Raw genomic sequence first — 11,361 nt, 5'->3', positions numbered from 1 at the left:
GTCAGTCCAGTCTCGTCTGCATGTCTTCCATGTTTCTGATACCCGTGGGTCCTCACGGGCATGTTATGCTCATGGTGACAGCAGAAGTGCAGAAGAGCAAGTCAGATTGCACGAGCACATTTTAAATCTCTGTTCATTTTTTGTCTGCCAGTATCGCACTGGATAATTAAAGTCAAACATCCAAACCCAGCATCGAAGTAGCAGAGTCTCCTATGTTTCATCCACGAAGGTATGAAGACAAAGCATACATTTGGCAATTATCTAATTGGCTATATTCTCTATAACCAAATCTTCTCCAAATAGTTGGCATCTACTAATTGATAAGATCAATATTCATTTATAAAATAAGAATAGTAGTAATAATGTTTGCCTCACAGGATTACTTAGGATTGCTTAAAATGAAAAAAAGTTGATATTGTAAATATGTTACTCCTATCTCCATAATTAACCTATGAATTCAATGCTATTGTAATAAAAATAAGACGGTTCTAAAATTATGACTGAAACACAAAGAACCAAGAAAGTTAGTGAATTCTGAAGAATAACAATATAGAAGAACTAGCCCTACTAGTTTAATAAACAAAGCTAGAAGAAATGGTTTACCTTGAAATTAGATACCTAATAACATTAATGCTTAAAAATAAATTCCAGGGAGGATTAAATAACCAACTGTTAAGGAAAATTGATGCTTTTAGTAAAATATCTTTGTAAGTGCAGCTGTCTTCTTTATGATGTAAAAATCATAACTCATAAATAAAAAGATTTAGGACTTTGGCTACACTAAAAGTCCAAATTTTTATAAACAAAACACACCAAAAATAAAGTTAAAAACAACAACAACAGCAAAAAAAAAAAAAAAAAAGGGCCAACCTGAAACAAATAATTAATCCATAGTTACTTAGTACCTACAATGTTCAGAACATGGAGGTGAAATGTTCCTGATTTTTATACATTTAATTCCATCGATTAACATCAACTTTGATGTCCACTCCCCCCATTATGAAGAAAAAGATGAAAGACATACAAAAATTAAAATTGGCTATAGTCTCACTTCAGCGATGATCACGAGTGAATACTTTTCAAACCCTTTGTTTTCTATACATATGTAAGTTTTTGGACCACAGTCAGTGCATTGCTTTGTAAATATGCTTCTCTTCATTCAAAATATCATGGACATTTTTTCCAAGTCAATAGTGACAGAATGACTTTATCATTTTTAGTGGTATGAGAATAACACTGTTTGGGTATGTGATTATTTACTCAACCAATTCTCTATTGACAAACATTTAGGTTGTTTAATATTTTAAAAAATATTATACATAACACTGAAACATTACATTTTTGTTCATGTACAGATTTTGGCATATTTGCTTGATTATCCTCTTGGGAGAAAATTCTAACATTTGCATTCCTACATCGAAATATATGCATGTTTTTAAGGTGTTTTTTTTTTCATTCAGAGTGCCTAATTAACTCCAGAAACATTTTTTTTTACCTTTTATTCTCCAATAAGGCCAAGTATTTACATTTCTTTAAAAAAAATCCTCTGTTTATGAAAAAAAATGGAAAGGCAATTAGTGCCCTGAGCAGTGCTATTTGTTCTGGTTTTTATGTTTTAGAATATGTCCCAGGATGTCCTTGATTCCTTAATAATTTTTCTCACTGCCTCTCAGAGTCTGTTCCTCCTTCAGGACCTGAGTCCTCATGCTGTCCCTTGCTGCTCAGGGGCGTCCACAAAACCTGTGCATCCAGACCCATTCATACTAAAAAAAGTACTCTCTGGCTCTTATTCTTGTCTACTGTTTTCTTCTCCGAGGTCAGTAATCCCATGGTAAAGGTTTAGTCATCTAATATTTTGAAGGGGAATTTTTGAATTTAGGTAATTCACTATAACTCTGAATGCCAGATAAAGGATTAATTTGAGAGTTTAGATAAGGCTTGGCTTAAGGATTAACTTAAGAGTTAGCTTAAAGGTAAAGGGCCATTCAATAGAGAATCTTTTTGGTAAAGGTTATGTACTCTCAGTTTTGGATACCAAGCACTAGCTATACAACCAGGCTTCGCTTTTATGTATTTTGAAATTTGTATTTGTATGATTAATTGTTTTCCAAACTGCTTTAAAAAAATTCCTAACAGTATCTCGGATACTTAATCTGTTTTATTGGCTATGACAGCCCTAATCAATATATACTACATTGATCACTTGAAGAAATTTTTGTGACACTGAGGTTATGGTCAGGATGACCATTGCTGTTAATAAATACTGTGTTCTTATTTCATATGTGACAGGCTATTTCTTCTTCAACAAAATAAAGAAAACACAACCTATCACTCATGAATTTTATAATTCAACTGGAACTATATGGCTGATAAATTCAGAAAAATGTTATAGGAAATGGGTGAAGTATATTCAATACTAACATATATAAGACATCCCAACTGACAGGTTTCACAGACTCCATGTTTATTTCTAGGTGTGAAAATGCACCCCTGTGCAAACAACTGAGTTGCCTCCTGCTTGATACCAAGAATGCAAAAATTAATTCAAGATTTCTTGGAATTTATTTTCACCAGTCTCTAGGTAAATAGAATTAAATAGGAACATTGAAGGGGGCTGTAGTCTTACTTATACTTTGAATATGAATAGTATGTTTAGTAGAACAGAACGTGGATATCAGACAAACTGACATGTCTTTGCAGGGACATTTAAACAACTCTGTTCTCTGATGGTCAAGGAATACCTTTAGGAACTTAACCTGCTTGCAATCTTTGTAGGCTTTTTTAGCCAAGTATTTATTATTAAAAATTAACATTAAGGGATCACTCTGATGTATAGTTTTTAGATCTTAGTGCCATTTATAACAAATTCATGCTTTAATCTCTACCTTTAATGCCTAATACAATGTAAATGCTATGTAAATAGCTATTATATTGTCTTGATTAGGGAATGATGACAAGAAGAAAATGTACATGCTTAGTATGGTCATAATTATTTTTCAATTGTTTCCCATTTGTAGTTGATTGACTCTGTGGATGTAGAGAGCCAACTCTAGTTGATAGCAACGGCAAACAATTGTAAGGATGGTGAATGAATTAAAAACTCAAATTTGCTAGTTATCTACTTCACATTTTTTTGTAATTTGAAAATCCAACCTTCATTACACTTAGAACCACCAATTATTAGAAGTACACTTGGCCTAGTTATAAATTTTGCTCTAATCTTAAACAACAGCTATTTGAGGGCTGAGCAATATTACTGAGTGTTCTGAACATATCAAAGTTCATGAGACAAGACATGTTTCTTGCCCTTGGAACTTGGTTTGTTGGGGGAGACAATTAAACAAGTAATAGGAGTTGAAAGGAATGTTGGAAAGGGATTTCCAGAATGATCTGGAAGCATAGAGCTTGAGTACCTATTGTAGAGTTGGGTACAGGAAAGACCTACCTAGGCTATTGTCACTAAACGGAACATGATGATAAAGAGCAACCAACCTTGTCCAGGTAGTGTAGAGGGATGGAAGAAAGAGGACAGAGTGGAGAAAGGATAGGTAAAGGGTGAGAGGATGATACTAGTTTGCTCATCTTTTTTTATACCTTTATTTTATCCATTCTTTTAAAAAAAATTTTTTAGTTGTAGATGACATGATACCTTTATTTAATTTATTTATTTTTATGTGGTGCTGAGGATTGAACCCAGGGCTTCACACATGCCAGGCAAGTGCTCTACCACTGAGCCACAACCCCAGCCCTAGTTTGCTCATCTTTCAGTGCATACTTTCTGAGAATTAAATCACATAGTGCATTTTAACATTCATGGAAAATCTATTACCTAAACAGTCTACTTGAAAAGTGCTTACCTAGCATGCAAGAGACCCCCAGCATTACAAATAACTAATTCAATTAATTAACTAATAATCTATTTGAATCAAGCAAAGATGTTTCACCCAAAGTTAAAACTCCCCATATATAATTTAAATTGATGCATTAATTTATTTAAATTAAATTTATTTTTAATTCTAATTTGTTATGTATGACAGCAGAACGCATTACAATTCACATTACACATATAGAGCACATAAATTGGTGCATTCTTATTAGAACTCTTGGCTGACCTTTGAGGTCAGCCACAAGGCCTCATTCAGTGTACCTTTCTCACCTGATCTCTCATGAGACACTGTTGTTTATTTATTACTGGATTCTTTTTTCCAAAATTGTGAGATTCCATTAGATTTTTCAGAATAAAGAAACATTAAGATGTATCCATTAGATTATTCTGGGAATTTGTCAAAAAGAAAACTAAAAGGAAAGATTTGGATGCATTCCAATTTTTTTCAATGCCCTCAGGCTGATTCTACACTTCCGAGTTAAAGACAAACATAAAGTTACAGAAATTATTTAAGGAGATTATTGCCATAAATGATTTGTTGTATTTTTGCCCCCTTGACATCCACTATATTTTATTTTACATAATGTGTCATAATTAATTTCTTCACATTTTTTTCTAGTCAGTAATACTAACCTTATCTTAAATTCATCTGGAGTATTTATCTCTGAGATGTATCTCTGTAACTCTCTCTGCATTTATAACAAATTCATACTTTATCCACCAACCAGTCCCCCACTGTGCCCTGGGTTTACCTTCATTCTTCTGAAATGAAATGACTTCTGTTCCCTGAAGCACCCATACTTCTTTGCTTTCTTTTTTCTTTTTGTAAGTAGCAGACTTGAAACAGCAGAGCTTATCAAGCTCAATTCCGAATGAGAAACCCCTGTGCAGGAGGAAGCCATGGACAATGTTCAGTGGTTATTTATTTTTTTGTAAGAACAATAGTCTACAGATTCTTTTGCTGCTCAAATGAGCCTGTCTTTGCTCTGTACCTGCCAAAAACATATGAGATGTGTTCAAAAGAGGTTAGCTATAGGGAGCCCAGGAATATATCACAGTCTGCAGACACAGAGAAAATTTAGAATGTAAGAGTGTCATCTGTCTTACTTTTCTCCTGCAGTTTCTCCATGTTATTGTGAATTTATTTAATTCTTGAACATTTTTCACATTGCCATGCCATAGCTTGAGTTGAGAAAACAAAAGATATGCTGATATTTAGATCTAGTTTCTCTCTGTTTGTTTCAGGAGAATTGGAGGTATTGGAAAGAACCAAAGCATGAGAAGGTACTTGGCTTTGTGAATGATCACAGTTAACAGAAACTGATTTTTGGTCATTCTCGGCCTGAGACGAGCCTTCCCCACTCCCATTGCTGGGTAATGTGGGCAGGTGGGTGTAGCGGGTTTTCAGCACTAACGGCCATTCCTTGAGGCTGCCACAGTTTAAAAGTCAATGTGAGAAAGGAGAGGGAAAAGCTGGAGTCTTTGGAGACGAGGAGGCTGTGTGGAGAACGCGGAGGAGGTGAAGGAGGCTGGACCCAGTCCTGTGGCCTGGCATGGTGTTCTGGGGGAGGGAGGCATCTGGCACCAGGAAAGGGGAAAGCATCCTCCCAAGCATAATGTGAAAGTCCAGAGAAGAGGAAGGAATGGTCTTCTCTGTGATAAAGGATGGGAGAGGAGATGTTAGTCAGACACTGCTGCTATCATCATTAAAACCGTTTTTGTGATTGTTCTTTCAAGGTAATACACCCTCTCAGGGAACACGCAGGCACATATAGGCTAATATAAAAATCCTCTCTGGAGTCTTCTAGAATGTTTAGAGAAAACACCATCGTTCCAAAGAAACCAGTTATATGATTAACAATAGCATATGCCCACTACTCCTTTGTACCATGTCCTTTAGAATCTCAATCAAATAAATGGGCATCATTTTAATCTCTTTTTCTCAGATTTTGTCCACCCTTGATCTTATTGAGGAAATCGAGGCAGACTTTTACCTTTTTTGACAGCAAATGTTCATTCCAGTTAAGAGGACTTACGGGGAAGCTTAGAATCTCTGACTCTGGGCCTTTGAAGTCCTCAATCGTGAGACTTCATTGTCATCTGTTTTGAAGCATTAATTAAAGGATTTTTTAATTTTTTATTTAAAAAATTTTTAACAGACAGACACAGCTCTTTTCTTCCATATGAAATCTTCCCATCAAGTTTGAACATGTTTTCTTTCTGTTTAGGAATAAACCAAGAAAGTGTTAAGCACCTGGAAGTTCTGGTGAGAAAGTAGTTTTCCTTTTTAAAGAAAAGTCACACATTCTTCTGATAGAACAGTAGAGCTGCTGTTGTGGCTTGGGGTTGTCTTGCTGGACTGGAAAATAAGTACGTGCTTCATCTTCTAATGTATCTTCTAGGTCCTGAGGTTTGACTTTAGAAAATACTGTGGAAAAATCATAACCTACTGAAAAACTCTCTCACTCTCTCTTTAAACTTTACTGCTTATATTAGTGTTAACCCTGGACAGTAGAAGATATTATTTTATTAGAAAATGAAAATATATGTATATATTCTTTTTGGGGGGCAGGGGAAACTCTACCTGAATTGCATCTAAACCTTTAAGTGGCTTGCGTTGGGCTTTTACTGATAAATTTCATTTCACTGGGACTTTTCGGTAAATACTCATTCTTTGTTTCCTGAAAACTTTTATAACTTGGTTTCCCTATAATTCCTGTAAAACCAGAAATAAAGCTCTGAAAGTTGAAGAGTAAATTGAATCAATAGCCTAAAGCTCCAGTGATGTACTCCAGGGAATACTTTTTTTTTTCCTTTTTATTGGAATCCATGAGTTTTCTAAAAACAGTCTCTCTCTCTCTGCATATGTATCTATTCATGTAACATATGGCACTTGTAAGTATATAGGGTTACCTTATTACCATGGGTTACCAGTGGCAACATGTGCCCTGAGCTAAATCCTTTTTGATTTTAATATTCTGTCTGTAAGTCATATGCTAAGAGATCAGAAGATAGTAAAAACAGACTAGTCTGGCCCAGAGGATATGGTAGTTTTAATGGTCATTTTATATGTATGTATAGTACAACCTGTGGAGAATAGAGCAAGAGATCAAGAAGGCACCATATATATCTCAATTGAAAAAGGAAAAGAAATTAGCAAGCTCAGCTTCTCCCCGTAACCTACTTTCCATTGGACATGACTGGGTTCTCTCTGCTACAATGCATTGAACTGGGTTCTTCTGGGTTTCTTCAGTAAGGAACAAAGCAGATTCTAAAGAATAAAGGCTGTGGGTGGACAAGAATATTTCTCTTCTATGGAATGATATTTCTAATTTAGAAAAAGCACCCTACCAGGTTGATTATTCCACTTAATAAAGAGAATTTCGTCATGCTTCATCCATGAGAGTATTCACGTAGAACGCATATTGTACCCTCTTGGCCTATGGAACGGAATGGAAAGAACTAAGGACAATGTCATAGGAAAAAAGAAATCACTTGGCAATTTGTATGCACACGGCTGTCCATTATTCATGAGCTGCTTCTTTAGTTTTGAGTGATCCGTGTCTTTTCTGTTCTTTCTTCTCCCTTCTGTTTCCACCATGTTGGCATTTTACTGCTCATTAATAATTGTACGAAGAAAAAAGGGAATACATTAATTGATGATGGCATCAGTCAATACACGACTTTCTACCAGTATAAAAGACCTTGTGGCATTTTTAGAAAGGTAAATACTGATGACTAAAATAACAGCAGGAGGTAGGGAAGTGGGTTTGTGATATTCTTCTCCCTCATCAGGGAATAAGACAAAATAAACAGCCCAGATAAAACTTACAGTAAATAGCGATCACACACACCTTTGAAATTTCCATTTGGAAAGAGATAGGAGAAATAATTTTAGCAGATCAAAATAAGATTGAGAGTTTTCAAACATGTCTGGTGTCCAGCTCCAGCATCCATATAGTATATGTTCTGTGCATACAGAGGGATGGGTAACTGCACAGTGGCAGGACAGAATTAGACAAAGCACCTCTTCACTAAGACAGTTCTTAGGCACTATTCTGTTCTCCCATCATCCAAGGTGCTTTCTCAGATAATCTGAGCAGCCTATCATGCAGATAATAGAGAGGGCAGTGGGCTTTGACTCTCGTTCACTAAAGTGGATTGCTTAGGGTGATCTGGCTAAGCTGGCAGTCCCACATATTGTTTGAGCATCATGTGCTGTGCTCTCTCATAACAGCAAGAATCTACAAAACATGCTACGTACATGCAGGACGCACTGCGTTCCAGAAACATAAGATGCATAAACCATCCAGAGGAGCCTATTATTGAGTTAGAATAAAATAAATACAACACTGAAAGAGTAAAATAACAAGCAGTTTCACATGCCAAGTCCCAAAGGAAAGCTTTAGATATTACTTATTAGGAATGTAAAAGGAAGGGAGGGGTCATTGAGTGCTGAAGGGTTTCATGAAGATCCTAGAAGAAGAGAGAGAATTTGAATTAGGCCTGGAAGAAAGGCTAACGGAAAGAGGAGGAAACAGCCCAAGTGAGGAGAAAAAAGGTGGGGACAATGGCCCAGCCAAGGGAAAGTGCAGGACATTTTTTGGGAATAAGGAATCTCCCACACTGGGTAGAGCAGAGCGCTCACCTAGATAACAGGTAGGGAGTGGTAAGACGATAAAGTCCCCAACACCAGGTTAAGGTGCTGGGCTCTGCCCAAGGCAGTGTGTGTCTTTGCAAGTGTTTAGGACTGATTTTGGAATTTTTTTTTTCCTTTTTCAAAATCAGCAAGAGAATGTGGCAGTGGTTTATGAGAAGTCAATCAACTGACTGGTTGTGACTAAATCTTAAAATAGACCCACAGAGCATCCTGTGTTGCCCAAAAGAGCTAGTGCCAGGATTCACTGTCTGGTCTGTTACTTCCAGAGTCCAAACTTAACCACTCCCTGTACCATCAGGACATGGCAGCCATGGAAGTTTGAGCGGAAGGAGCTACCAGCAGGGATTACTCCATAAGACAAATTACAGTTCATCTTTTTGTTATTAATTACTATGGGGATTGTCTTGCTACCTTCTTTGTGAGCTTTATACTCTTCAGCACCCTTTCTGGCACATTATATCTCTTGATCCTCACAACAGCTCTGTTAAGTAGGCAAGACTTTTAAGTTATAAAATTATTTCTAGGTTCCCAATTATCTGTGTAATTAATCCTGGTTACATATGCAGTACTCTCATTTGTATTGTCGTAAAAATTATAATGAACAGTTTGCCCTTATTTTTTTTTCCAAAGTAGTTTAAAATTCAGGACAGGTTGTTGAAATTCTCTCCAAAAGAGTGGGCTTATTTTAGCATTGCATTTTTCTCAGATTAAGAACCTTCATTCCGCATCAAAATAAAAGCTCAGATTTCACAAAGAATCACTGAGAACAAGGCACCACATCTTTAACACTCCTTAATTACAACTGGATAACATGATGCACTTGGAAATCCTTGGAGAATAGGCAGGTGATCTGCTACATGTGTTTATTTATCTAAAACAATTTAGCAATTTGCAACTGTATCAACTCCGGTTTGCCTGTCGTGGGGCATTTTCCAGGACTCTTTGATTTGTTCTCCATCCGATTTTCTTTCCACAACTTATCCTCTATACAGGATACTTTTATTTTTCTTGTTACAGAGCCAAAAGTTGCCCATACCTCTTGAGCAAATTAAAGATAATGCTGTAAAATGCATGCTTAAAATTCCAGTCTGCCGCAGACTTACTTCATTGGTATGAAACTCAGACCCCGTCTTATTAAACACTGTTAAATATTCTCTTCATTTTCAAGATAAATATGAACAGAAACACAGCTAAACATGTACTGTATTAAAATCATTGATTCACAATATTTAAATTTTCAGCTAGCCTCCAATTAGCAGGCTTTCCAATATTTGAACAGAAGACCATTTTAATGTAATTACAAACACATTTTAGGCATCTAAATTTTTTGCATAATTAGTTCCCTATTAAACTATTTATGTAGCCCTTTTTCCATCAGAAACAGAGAAAGCAGAACAATTTTATTCCTTACTGTTACAATAATTAACTATGCAAGTAGAACAGCATATTAATAGAGTATAATTTGTTTACATTTAAAAGAAAATTGTGTTAGATTAGCATAGCAAAAGACTATTTCCATATCCAGGCAGTAATATGCAGGCCTAATAGCAATTTACAGTGTAGTTAAAGAATATTATTAATAAAGTAATACAGTGTAATTCTGTTTGCTCCGCCATATTTCACAATGTCCTTAATTATAGCTAATTCCATCGAGACTAATTTGGGTGTTATTAAGCAGTAGACATAGGAATCTTAAATGCAACCTTTGCTAATAATGAATTTAGGAGTTACCACAGAACTTGTTCTTATAAAACATAGGTACAAGATAAGTATTTGTATTTTCTCCCAGGAGTGAAATCTATAAACATACACATATGTAATTGATACCTAAAAACAAGCTTTCCGGGTTCCAACGTATTGTTATCCACTTGATGAGAAGTTGATTATAAATAAACACAGTCAGGTGGGACGAGATAGAGAATGATAATTAGTTAACAACTTGAACTGATAATCTAGAACTCTCCTAGTTGAAGACTTCCACTTAATGATGGCTTGGGTTTAATTGAAGAAATGATAGAAGTAGTTAGATTGCATGACAAGTGGTTTGAAGGAAAGTTATATTAATACCTCTTACAACTTAAATAGCTGCATTCACAAAGTGCTGGTTAGCTATTTCCATCATTTCTTCAGTTTAAAGAATTCACGCCATTACCAAGTGGAAATTTCCACCTGAGAAAATTCTAGATTACCAATCCAAGTTGCTGCTCACTTTCCATCCTCTATCGATCCACCCTCTAATGATATCTGCTTTTGATAAACTTCTCATTGAATGACTAACCATACTTTGGGGCCACAGAAGATGGGAGCTGTACTGTGCACTATCATGAGTCTCCAAGGCAATCCTGAAAAGTAGGTAGTAGTTCTTCTGTTTTCCAGATGAGGAAATGAGGTCTCAGAGAGTTGATGGGATTCACTAGCGGTCACAGAACTGATGAAAAGTCTTCGAAGGTCTAGTCAAGACATAGAATGCCTCTAAACTTCAGACTTTACAGATACTGGGCTCTTTCTCTTTTAGGATATGTACATTTTTGACCTATTTGAAAGTGAGCTCAAAAAACTCCCTGGTGCCAGGTAATATGGTGCACATCTATAATCCCAGCAGCTTGGGAGACTGAGGCAGGAAGATTGGGAGTTCAAAACCAGCCTCAGCAAAAGTGAGGCACTAAGCAACTCAGTGAGACCCTGTCTCTAAATAAAATACGAACTAGGGCTGGGGATGTGTCTCAGTGGCTGAGTGCTCCTAAGTTCAATTCTCAATATCCCCCCCCCCCCCCAGAACAAACAAACAACTACTCGTTGATCCTTGTTACGTATG

At 36.2% G+C, this 11,361-nt stretch overlaps 1 long non-coding RNA gene across 1 annotated transcript in view; it reads left to right on the top strand.

The window, feature by feature from the left end:
- The first annotated feature begins 825 nt into the window (after positions 1–825).
- The window catches only part of LOC125617717, a 21,497-nt gene continuing 10,961 nt past the window's right edge, over positions 826–11,361 (top strand). Inside the window, exons 1-2 of the long non-coding RNA XR_007348808.1 lie at positions 826–2,581; positions 5,132–5,273. This is a non-coding gene — a long non-coding RNA (uncharacterized LOC125617717). The remainder of the gene's footprint in view (positions 2,582–5,131; positions 5,274–11,361) is intronic.

Source organism: Marmota marmota, unplaced genomic scaffold (genome assembly GCF_001458135.2).
Source record: "Marmota marmota marmota unplaced genomic scaffold, marMar, whole genome shotgun sequence".
In the NCBI taxonomy this organism is placed as follows: Eukaryota; Metazoa; Chordata; class Mammalia; order Rodentia; family Sciuridae; genus Marmota; species Marmota marmota.
This window is presented reverse-complemented; position numbering and strand designations above follow the sequence as displayed.